Source organism: Nomascus leucogenys, chromosome 10, assembly GCF_006542625.1.
Source record: "Nomascus leucogenys isolate Asia chromosome 10, Asia_NLE_v1, whole genome shotgun sequence".
Lineage (NCBI taxonomy): Eukaryota > Metazoa > Chordata > Mammalia > Primates > Hylobatidae > Nomascus > Nomascus leucogenys.
Genome location: NC_044390.1, coordinates 16,925,937 through 16,938,343, shown reverse-complemented (window position 1 = coordinate 16,938,343; position 12,407 = coordinate 16,925,937).

The following is a 12,407-nucleotide window of genomic DNA, read 5'->3' as shown; positions in this document are numbered from 1 at the left end:
AAAAACGTAAACATGGAAGTATTAAGCAGTTTTCTTTGTAAGATATTTTCTGACTATTGAAATCTCTTTTATTCCAAATAGTCATAAATAAAACAGTAAATTATTTTTTAAAGGAAAAAAAAGACTTAAGAGAATGTGCCACTAATTGGCTTGCAAATGAGTATTATGAAGATTATGCACAAACATGAAATGAAAAAGCAAATTAATTTACTTGTTGATTACAAGGCACTACAGAGACTTCATGAAACCTAATTATATGTCACGAAATTCAATTCTTGCAAAGAGTCTTGGTAAAGATAAACCTACAGATTATAGTGTAGATTAATAAGATTCTTTTGTGTGTTCCAACTTGTTCGCTGTCAAGTCAGCATTATACTACATGCAGAGATGGCAAAATGCCTACCATTCTATTATAAATGTTGGCATGCTCTCCACTCAGAAACCTAACACAGACCTACATCCTTCCCTACTTGAGTTCAGTTCATGGCCTGTTGAAGGGAAAAATGATAGTAGGCCCTTGCTGGCAGCACCTGGAGACCAGGCATACCTGGAGACCCTTCAGTGAAACTCAGGAATGGGAAAGAGAATAGAAAACATGTGAAGTATTCTGGTGAACCGCACAGTGATGCTGCTCAAACCTGATTGGCCAGCTGCTGGTAATGTTGCCAGCTATGAAGAATTGGCAGGCTATCTACAACACCTTGAGAAATGACAAAGTATACCTGTTGTAGTTCCACGTTACACAAACAGACCCCTAAAGAAGTTAATTTGGATATACACATGCTTGCTTAGCTGGTTTTAGTGTTGAAGTCTTCAGAAGTTTTCAACTCTGTGAAATCTAATATTGCTAAGGAAAATGAACTATCTTTTAGTCAATCAATTATAATAGTAGTGAAGAAATTAGAGGAAGTATAGTGAGGTAAATAAGAAAACAGGCTCTGCATTTAGAATGCCTAAATTAATAGACTACCTCCACCAGTTTCTACCTGTGAGCCACTGAGCATATTAATGCAATATTCTGTTTCAGCTTCCTTATGTATAAAATGGAGAGAGGAGATATCATACTTATGGTATGAAGTATCATAAAATTCTTAAGAGGATCAAATTAGTTAACATGTATAAAGCACTTATCATAGTGCCTGGCACAGAATAGGTGGCTCAATAAATGTGAGCTTTTAAAAAAATTGTTGTTGTTGCTGTTGCTATTGTTAGGGGAAATAGGTGGAAAATGTATCAGAGTTCATGTCCTTTGTAGGAACATGGATGAAACTGGAAATCATCATTCTCAGTAAATTATCGCAAGGACAAAAAACCAAACACCGCATGTTCTCACTCCTAGGTGGGAATTGAACAATGAGAACTCATGGACACAGGGAGGGGAACATCACACTCCGGGGACTGTTGTGGGGTGGGGGGAAGGGGGAGGGATAGCATTAGGAGATATACCTAATGCTAAATGACGAGGTAATGGGTGCAGCACACCAACATGGCACATGGATACATATGTAACAAACCTGCACATTGTGCACATGTACCCTAAAACTTAAAGTATAATAATAATAAAATAAAAAAAAAGAAAAAAGGAAAAAAAAAAGAAAATGTTTTAAACCAACTATATTGAGGTATGCTTTGCATATAACAAAATGTACAAGTTTTAAGTGTATAATTCATTGATGAATGTATACAGCTATATAACCAGTATTCCAATCAATACATAATTTCCACCAGGCATGGCTTATGCCTGTAATCGTAGCAATTTGGGAGGCAAAGATGAGGATTGTGTCAGGCCAGGAGTTCAGGACCAGCCTGGGCAACGTAGTGAGACCTTGTCTCTAAAAAAAAAAAAAAAAAAAAAAAAAAAATTAGCCAGGCAAGGTAAGTCACACAATGTAGGAGTTCTAGCTACTCAGGAGGCTGAGGCAGGAGGATTGCTTGAGCCCAGGAGTTTAAGGCTGCAGTAAGCTATGATTGTGCTGCTGCACTACAGCCTGGGTGAGAGAAGAGAGCAAGACCTTATCTCTAAAGTAAGATTATATATATATATATCTGACATATCAGATATATATATATCAGATATATCAGATATATATATCTGATATATATATGATATATCATATATATATCTTATATATCATATATATCTTATATATCATATATATATCTTATATCATATATATCTTATATATATGATATATCATATATATATCTTATATATATGATATATCATATATATATCTTATATATATGATATATCATATATATATCTTATATATATGATATATCATATATATATCTTATATATATGATATATCATATATATATCTTATATATATATAAGATATATCATATATAAGCTATATCTTATATATATCTTATATAAGATATAGCTTATATATATTTTTATTTTTTTTTTTTTTTATATTTTTTTTTTTTTTTTTATATATATATCTTATTATAAGATATATACTTATATATATATATTCCATTATCCCAGAACATCCCCTAATATGCTTTGCAATTTTTTACACACCCCACCCACACCCAAGGAAACAGTCTGATTTCTAAAACCATAGCTTTACTTTTGACTATTTTAGAACCTTATATAAATGGAATGATATAGGATGCACTCTTTTGTGTCTGGCTTTTTTTAGTCACCATGATAATTTTGAAATTCATCTTCAATAGTGAGGTAAATAAGAAAACAGCCTCTGCATTTAGAATACCTAAATTAATAGAGTAGCTCTATTGGCAGTGGGAGTGGGGCATTGCTGTAAAGATATTGTGTAACTCATAGTTCCTTTGTAACAGAATATTGCTAAATATTCTATTTTTTAAATATACAACAGTTTGTCCAATAACGTGCTGATGAACATGGAGGTTGTTTTATATAGAATATTCAGGTTTTTGTAACTATGAATAAAACTGCTGAAACACTCTTGTATATCTCTTTTTGTGAATATATGTTTTCATTTATTTGGTATAAATGCCTAGAAAAGGAATTGCTGGGATATAGGTTATATGTATGTTTAAGTTTATAAGAAACTGCAAAGTATTTTCCAAAGTAGCCCCATTTTACACTCCCACCAGTAATGTATGAGAGACCTTTAATCCAGATCTTCAATAATTGGTGTTGTTATTTTAATTTTAGTCTCGTAATAGTACAATGTGATATCTAATATGGTTTTAATTTATATTTTCCTAAAAACTAATAATGTTGAGTACCTTGTTATGTATATTTTAGAAACTCCTATATTTTATTTTTTAGATTTCTCTACAAATCTCTTGCACATTTTTTATTGGCTTGTACTTTAATTACAGAGTTGGATGGGTTATTTATGTACTCTGAATATATAAAGTGAATTATTAACACAGCCTCTTTATTGTCTCAGTGATGTCTCCTTAGAGTTTAATTTTGATAGAATATAATTTATATATATATGTTTGTTTTACAGTTACAGCTTTTTATGTCCTAGGAAATTTTACCTATTGCAACATTGTAAAAATATTCTCCTCTATTTCTTATAGAAACTTTAGTGTTAGCTTTATATTTAGGTCTATGATTGATATAATTTGAATTTGTAACCCCATCCAAATCTCATGTTGAATTGTAATCCCCAATGTTAGAGGTGATTGGACCATGGGGGTGGACTTTGCCCTTTGGCGCTGTTCATGATAGAGTTCTCATGAGATCTGGTTGTTTAAAAGTGTGTAGTACTCCCCCAACCCCCCTTGCTCTGGCCATGTAAGATGTGCATGCTTCTCTTTTGCCTTTTGCCATAATTGAAAGTTTCTTGAGGCTCCCCAGAAGCCATCATGCTTACTGTACAACCTGCAGAACCATGAGCCAATTAAACCTCTTTTCTTTATACATTACCTAGTCTCAAGTACTTCTTTATAGCAGTACGAGAACTGACTAATACAGAAAATTGGTACTGGGAGTGGGGCATTGCTGTAAAGATACCTGAAAATGTGGAAGCTATTTGGAACTGGGTAATGGTCAGAGGTTGGAAGTGTGGAGGGCTCAGAAGAAGATAGGAAGATAAGGAAAAATTTGGAACTTCCTAGTGATTCGTTGAATGGTTGTGACCAAAGTGCAGATGGTGATATGGACAGTAAAGTCTAGACTGAGGAGGTCTCAGGTGGAAATGAGGAACTTATTGGGAACTGAATCAAATGTCACTGTTGTTATGCTTTAGCAAGAACTTGGAGGCATTGTGCTCCTGCCCTAGGGATGTGTGAAACTTTGAACTTGTGAGTGATGATTTAGGGCTTCTTTTTTCTTTCTTTCTTTCTTTTCTTTTTTTTTTTTTTTTTTTTTTCTTCAAGACAGTCTTACTCTGTTGCCCAGGCTGGAGTGCAGTGGCATGATCTCAACTCACTACAACCTCTGCCTCCTAGGTTCAAGTGATTCTCATGCTTCAGCCACCTGAATAGCTGGGATTACAGGCGTGCACTACCAATGCCCAGCTAATTTTTTAAAAAGATTTTAATAGAGATGGGGTTTTGCCATGTTGGACAGGCTGGTCTGATTTAGGATTTCTGGCAGAAGAAACTTCTAAGCAGCAAAGCATTCAAGGTGTGGCCTTGATGCTTCTAACATGCCTATATGCATGAGCAAATGAAGGATGTAGGACTGGAACTTATATTTAAAAAGGGAGCAGAGTGTAGAAATTTGAAGAATTAGCAGCCTAGCCACGTGGTAGAAAAGGAAAGCCTATTTTTCGGGGAGGAATTTGAGAAGGCTGCAGAAATATGCATAGCTGAAAGGAAGGCAAATGCTGATAGCCAAGACAATAGGGAAAATACCTTGAAGGCATTTCAGAGACCTTCATGGCAGCCTCTCCCATCAGAGGCCTGGTGGCCTAGGAGAGAAGAGTGGTTTCATGGGCCAGCTCCAGGGCCTTGCCACACTGCACAGCCTAAGGAAACTGGTCCCTGCATCCAGCTTCAGCCATGGCTCAAAGAGGCCCAGGTACAGCTTGGGCCACTGCCCCAGAGGGTGCAAGCTGTAAGCCTTGGCTAAGCATGCAGGTGTGCAGAGTGCAAGACTTGAGGTTTGGGAGCTTCTGCCTATATTTCAGAGAATGTATGGAAAAGCCTGGATGTCCAGACAGAAGCCTGATACAGGGGTGGAGCCTTCACAGAGAACCTCTATTAGAGCAGTGTGGAGGGGAAATGTGGGATTGGGGAACTCCACACACAGAGTACCTACTGGGGCACTGCCTAGTGGAGCTGTGAGAAGACAGCCACTGTCCTCCAGACCCCAGAGTGATAGATCCACTGGCAGCTTGCACCCTGTGCCTGGAAAAGTTGCAGGCACTCAACGCCAGCACTTGAGAGTAGCCTCAGGGTCTGAGCCCTGCAGAGCCATAAGGGCAGAGCTGCCCAAGGCCTTGGGAGCCCACTTGTTACATCAGTGTGCCCTGCCTGTAGAACATGCAGTTGAAAGAGATTATTTTGGAGCTTTAGGGTTTAACGACTGCCCTACTGGATTTCAGACTTGCATGGGGCCTATAGGCCCTTTCTTTTGGCTGATTTATCCCTTTTGCAACAGGAGTATTTACCCAATGCTTATATCTCCATTGTATCTTGAAAGTAAGTAACTTGTTTTTGATTTTACAGGCTCATAGACAGAAGGGACTAGCTTTGTTTCAGATGAGGCTTTGGACTGTGGACTTTTGAGTTAATTCTGGAATGAGTTAAAATTTTGAGGGACTGTTGGGAAGACGTGATTGTATTTTGCAATGTGAGAGGGACATGAGATTAGGGAGGGGCCAAGAGCAGAATAATATGGTTTGGATATGTGTCCCCACCCAAATCTCATGTTAAATTGTAATAACCAATGTTGGAGGTGAGGCCTGGTGGGGGGTGATAGGATCATGGGGGCAGATTTTCCCCTTTGGTGCTGTTCTTGTGGGATAGTTCTTATGAGATCTGGTTGTTTAAATGTTTGTAGCACCCCTCCTTTCTTCCTGCTCTGGCAATGTAAGCTGTGCCTGCTTCCCCTTCACCTTCCACCATGATTGAAAGTTTCCTGAGACCTCCCCAGAAGCTGTCATCCTTTCTGTACAGCCTGCATAACCAAACCATGGGCCAATTAAAACTCTTTTCTTTATACCAGTCTCAGATATTTCTTCATAACAGCATGAGAACTGACTAATGCAATGTTACATCTTGAATTAATTTTTAGCTGTAGTAGAAATTGAGTTTTGTTTTATTTTTCTATGTACAGTCAGTTTCCCCAACATAATTTGCTGAAAAAATTATTCTGCTTTTGATTACATTGCTACTTTATAGGAAAGATCAGTTGACCATGTAGGTGTGTGTCTATTTTTAAACTTGCTATTCCTCTATTTACCTACTTTTCTCTTTGCTACCACATTCTCTTGACAAATGTAGCTTTATATTATGCATTGAAAAGAGGGAGCAGTTGTTTTGGCTATTCTATCAATTATTTTGAAGGGGCGGGTTAAAAATCTCCACCTATGATTGTGGAGTTTCCTGTTTCTCCCATTAGTTCTGTTCATTTTGCCTCATATATTTTTAAGCTCTGTAATTAGATGAGTACACATTTAGAATTATGTCTTTCTGACTAGCCAATTATTTTATCATTACAAAATAACCTTCTATCTCTGATAATGCTTGTTGTATTGAAACATTCTAGTTGTATTAAATTTTTCAGTTTTAGTGATTGGATGATGTGTTTATATTTTTATCCTTTTATATCTGACTTGTTTCTGTCTTTATATTTAAAGTATATCTTTTTCAAATAGCATCTGATTGAGCTTAAGTTTGTTTTTTTGTTTTTTTTTTTGAGACAGAGTCTTGCTCTGTTGCCCAGGCTGGAGTGCAGTGGCACAATCTCGGCTCACTTCAACCTCCACCTCTCAGGTTCAAGTGATTCTTGTGCCTCAGCCTCCCAAATAGCTGGGACTACAGACATTCACCACCACACCTGGCTCATTTTTTGTATTTTTAGTAAAGACAGGCTTTCACCACGTTGGCCAGGCTGGTCTCAAATTCCTGGCCTCATGTGATCTGCTTGCCTCAGCCTCCTAAAGTGCGAGGATTACAGGTGTGAGCCATCATGCCCAGCCAAGCTTAGGATTTTTAAATAGTTTGACAATCACTCAACTACCTTCAAGGATTTTATTCTAGCTCTTCTGATAGGTTTGTTTTTTTTTTTTTTTTTTTTTGCTATACCTATTGATATCATTTTTAGTGGTTGCTGTAGAGATTATGATATATGTATTTAACTTATCAAAGTCTATTTGAATTAACATTACACCACCACATATAAGAACCTCACAGCAATATAATTCCGATTATTTTTCTGCTGTCCTTTTTAATGATGTCATATGTTTATTTCTACATATGTTATAAACCCCATAATACATTGATGTTAAATTTTTCTTTAAATAATTAACTGACTTTCAAATATTTCTTAAAAGGATAAAACAATGTTTTATATTTACCCACATAGTTACTATTTCCTTTGCTCTTCATGGAATGGTGCACTTCAGGTGTACTCTGAACTTTTAAAGACATATAGAAGTATATATAGAAATGATGCTCTGAATAATAAAATGCTATTCAGTTCCCCAGAGGTAAAGCCTCAAACAAAGACTCCAGCTCAAGCAATTTGTCAGGGAAGTGTTTTTAGGAGAAGGGAAATGATTGAAGCAGGACAGGGTGGGGTGGGGAGAAGCTAAATGAGACTCTGGTTTGAGCTGGAGACTAATTTGCAGTCTGATCTCATGGGGAACATCTGCAGCACAAATTTGATCACATAGTTCTATATTGAGCAGGGTGCTTATCTTTTGTACATTGCATGGGTCAATCATTGGTTAAAGACAACTCCCCTTTCCCTGGAACAGAGGTGTGCATAGCCTCCTGGGCTAAGTGGTTCCTGTTAGCTGAAGGCTATTCTCTAGTGAAAGGTAGATGTGGTTTGTTATCAGTCAGGATCTGACTGGGGCACCAAGACATGCACTATAGGGCTATCCCCAGAAGTTTAGGCTCTGTGTGTCTTGACATCTTGATTAGGAGTGGGAGTGAGGTGCTTCCACCAAGGGATAAAATAAAAGTCTGTATAAATTCAAAGCTACACCTGCCATCTGGTCACTTTATGTTCCTTGTTCCTGTAAAAGAGCAGGCATAGAAAGGACACAAACTGGCAGGTGAAATTGATCCTTATCTTCCTGAGGTAGCATGACTGCTGCTGTGCATGGAGGCTGGGTAGAATGAGCCTAATTCAAAGGTGATCCAATGGGGCATTTTTTGATGCCTTTATGCACTGTTTTAGTTCCATAAGGGCACGTAAAGCAATCATGGTTTGATAAGACCATGATAGCCAGAAGTTCAGCCCCCTCAGGGATGAGGATATGGGTCACCTCACTAAGCAAACCATTAGAAAATAGAATTGCTATCTTAGGGTGATGGAAAGATAAAAAATGAGTATTAATTATGTTGTTAAATCAACTGCAGTCATGGAGACACTGTTAATCCCAACAATATTCCCCTTATAGGTTTTGCCAAGATTTGCAATCATGTACCCCTGGAGATGTGTAATTAGTTGGAGTGAACTTAATGTGAAAAACAGGTGAATTTGAGTGGTGAAAGGAGTGGATCATAACAGTCTCTAGGGTGACTCAGGGAGTCACCCTTTCAGACTACTTTACTTGGCTGGTGCTTGCATCCCCCAGCTGATGTGTTTGGCTGCCTCTCTTTTCCAAAGAATTGCCCTAGTTTGGTGGGCTGCTGGGAGTTGACTCAGAAAGTAGCCTCCACTGGCCCATAGACAATAACTGACTTAAATAGGATTCAAAAATCTGACACTTTTGCTTCAAGAGGAAACAACACTGCAGTGAAATTTATGTTTTAGCTCCCTTTTTCTTTCTGCTCCCTGCATCAGACTAAGACTAGAATTTATAATAACTGAGCCTATATCCACGCATATGAATTCCTACCTCAGGTTCTGCTTCTAGGAAACCTCAGGTAAGACAGGGTGAAAATCAGCTTCTGTGCTCCACTTATCTCTTTGAGTTTTTGCTTTTGCTTCATTTTTGGCCTCTAGAGATTCTTTAATTTCTCGCCAGCTGACAAAATACATTTTGAAAGATTTAAAAATATTTTATTCAGCAGAAGGGTTAGTTTGGGTATCTATTATAGTTCTATAGTTTCCCTGTGGAAAATGGGTCACTTTATCTCTGCTGCTGTTTTATCCAGATCATTTTCTCAGTTATAATCTTTATCAAGCACTTACAATATACCAGGCACTTACAATATATGTTGCTTTACAGATAAAGACAATAGGGCATAGAGAGTTTAAACAACTAGCCCTGGGTCATGTAGCTAGTAAGTGGTCAAGCTAGTAAGTGGTTAAACCAGGATTCCACTTAGCAGTGGGGCTTCCAGATTCATGAAACTCTGCTGCCTCTAAGTAGGAGATTCCTAGCTAAATTCTTCCATGATTGTTTTACATGGCAGTTTTGTGACTATAAAAGGGTTTAGAAAGTGGTTTCCTGTCACCCAACACATGTTTTATAACATGCAGGTCTACACTGAGTTGTATATAGAGGGAGACAGTTCTGTGAACTATCTGGATTTTTTGCTATCCAAATTGTGCCTAACCCAAGGGTTTTCTGCAGCTACTGTGTGGCAATAAATTATACTTTTAGCAGTTTAGATCTGCAATAGGAGGAAATACTGCATCAGGACAATAATGCCACCAAAACAATAATAACTGAAGAAAAAGATTTGTGTTATTTTTTGTACCATTTTGTATTATATTATGAATAAGCTTTTCTTGAAAAACTACTATCTGCCAGGAATTTTCAAATATTATCTGTAAAATGTATTACAACTTTTTAAGAAAACATTTTTCAGGCGTTGAATAAGTATTTGTTAAATGAATGATGAATAAAATGTAAAATCACATTTTATTAGACAATGGGCAAAAAATAAATACATAAATAAAAACAAGGAGTTTAAGGAAAGTCAGAGCTGCACAAATACATTAGAGAAAGTTCCTCTTATAAGAAAGAAAGAGACCCAAGTATTATAGAATTCAGTAATGGAGAAGAGACTGTCTTCTCCTCATTGTGTATTCTTGACACTCTTGTCAAAAATGAGATAACCATACATGCATAGTTTACTTAATAGAACAGAGAGCTCAGAAATAAACTATGCATGTACAGTCATCTGATTTTATCTGTCGGTTTTTATGCCAGTACCACACTGTTTTGATTACTGTAGCTTTGTAATGTAATTTGAAATCAGGAACTATGATGCCTTTGGCTTTGTTATTGCTAAAAATTATTTTGGCTATTCATATCTTTTGTGGTTTCATATAAATTTTAGGATTGTATACATTAAATGTGTACAAGCTTCATGGTTTAAAAATTAAATTAAAAAAGAATGTTGAGTATCAAAAAGAAAAAGAATTCAGTAATGGGGAAACAGATTTCTGCAAAGTAACATAGTATAATCAGACTTTTATTCTCAACATTCTCTTGAAACTGTTCCTTTGAAGGTTTTTAGTGGGGCCTATGTTACATTATTTAATATTCCATGTTAAGGCCTCATATTAGTCAGTATTATTTCACGCAACTGATGATTCCCTCTTTTTGGAAATGCTTTTTCCACTTGGTCTCTAGGACACTGCTCTCTTGGTTTATTTCCCACCACCCTGGTCATTCCTCCACAGTTTCCTTTGCTGGGTCTTTCTCAACTTCCCACCTATATACGTTGAAGTTCCCAGTGCTCAGCCTTGCCTCCATTCTCTTCTCCTCTTCACTCATTTGATTAGCAATCTCATTCCAGCCCACATACATATGCCCAGCCTGGCTCCGCACTTGCAGTTAAGACTCATATAATCAACTACCTACTTAATGTTTCCTCTGGGGTCTCATTGCTACACTTCAGCTCAAGTCTAGGATATTACAATAGCTTTCTACTTCTACTCTTGTGTCTATTCCCACATGGCAGCAGAGTGACCATTTAAAATACAAATCAGATCATGTCTCTACTCTGCTCAAAACCGTCCAATTGCTTTACTTATTACTCAGAATAAAAAAGAGAAACCCTTCCCATAGCCATTAAGGTTCTGTGTAATTTGGGTGTTACTCCATCCTATGTCCCCACCTCTTTGATCTTAATTCTTTTTTCACCTGGCTTGCTTTTCTTCAACCATGCTAGCCTTATTGCTGATCTTGGAATATGCTAAACACACTCTTTCCTCAAAGTCTTTGTTCCTTCTGCTCTCTTTGCTGCAACGATCTCCCATTATATATCCATTGACTGCCTGCTGCCTTCCTCTAAGCCTTTGTTGGCATCTGTATAAAATAGCATGGCCTCCCTATCCCTCTCTGTCTCCCTACCGTGTTTTATTTTTCTTCTAAGCTTTCCATACCACATATGTGGGTCCTTGTTTATTGTCTCTTCCCACTTTCACTCCCTTTGAAAAATGAGCAAATGAGCTTTATGAGATCAATGACCTTGTCTTTTTCATTGATGTATCTTCATTGCCTTCACATGGTAGATGCTTAATAAATATGTATTGAGTCAATAAACACATGAAAGCGTTTTCATTATTACAAAATAACATATTACTAAGATAACATGTTACTTTACAAAGAGCTTTCATGTAAACTATGTCTAAAAAGCTGCTCAAAATCTATGAACATCTCTTTTATTTTTCCAATTGACTCTGGAAGGTCTGCATTCCTAAGATGCAAAGAGATGAGGAGGCTCCTCCTCTTCTCTCCCTTAGTACCCAGAAGAAGGAGAGAATGAGTGGGAATCACAATATTTTCTTCTGCCCTGCCTGAGGACAATATAAGTTTTTTATGGTACATAACTATTGGGCATTCAGGGGAGGCCCTTTGAATGGGTAAGGTGTCTTTTAGGACAAAGCTTAGACAAGGCTGCTTTTGCATTTGCTCTGCCTTTTCCATGACTGAAGTCTGTCCCTCAGTCTATAACCCAGTGACCTCTTGTTTTTCAATCCATTAAATAGAGCCAGTAATACCGTTCCTATATTATGATGGTGCTGGGAGGCTTGAGCAATTAGTAAAGGCTTATGAAAAACTCTGACATTCTCAAATGAAAGGCACAAAAGGACCACAGAGTGTTATTATATGTTTCACAATTGGAAAACCTAACATTAAAGTAATGGCATTTTAAACTATTATAAGATCAAAGCTTTCATACAAAAATACCATTTTATACTCTTTTGCTTTATTTTGTTGTTGTTTGATACAGAAACTGAAATGGGGATGATGCCCGTTTCTAGGAGTGATTCTCCAAATCAATTTAACAGTCACAAATGAATGTTATATGAACACATGCACACAGAAATTATTGTTCATTTAACCACCTTGACCATGAGGACAACAGCAGGGCAT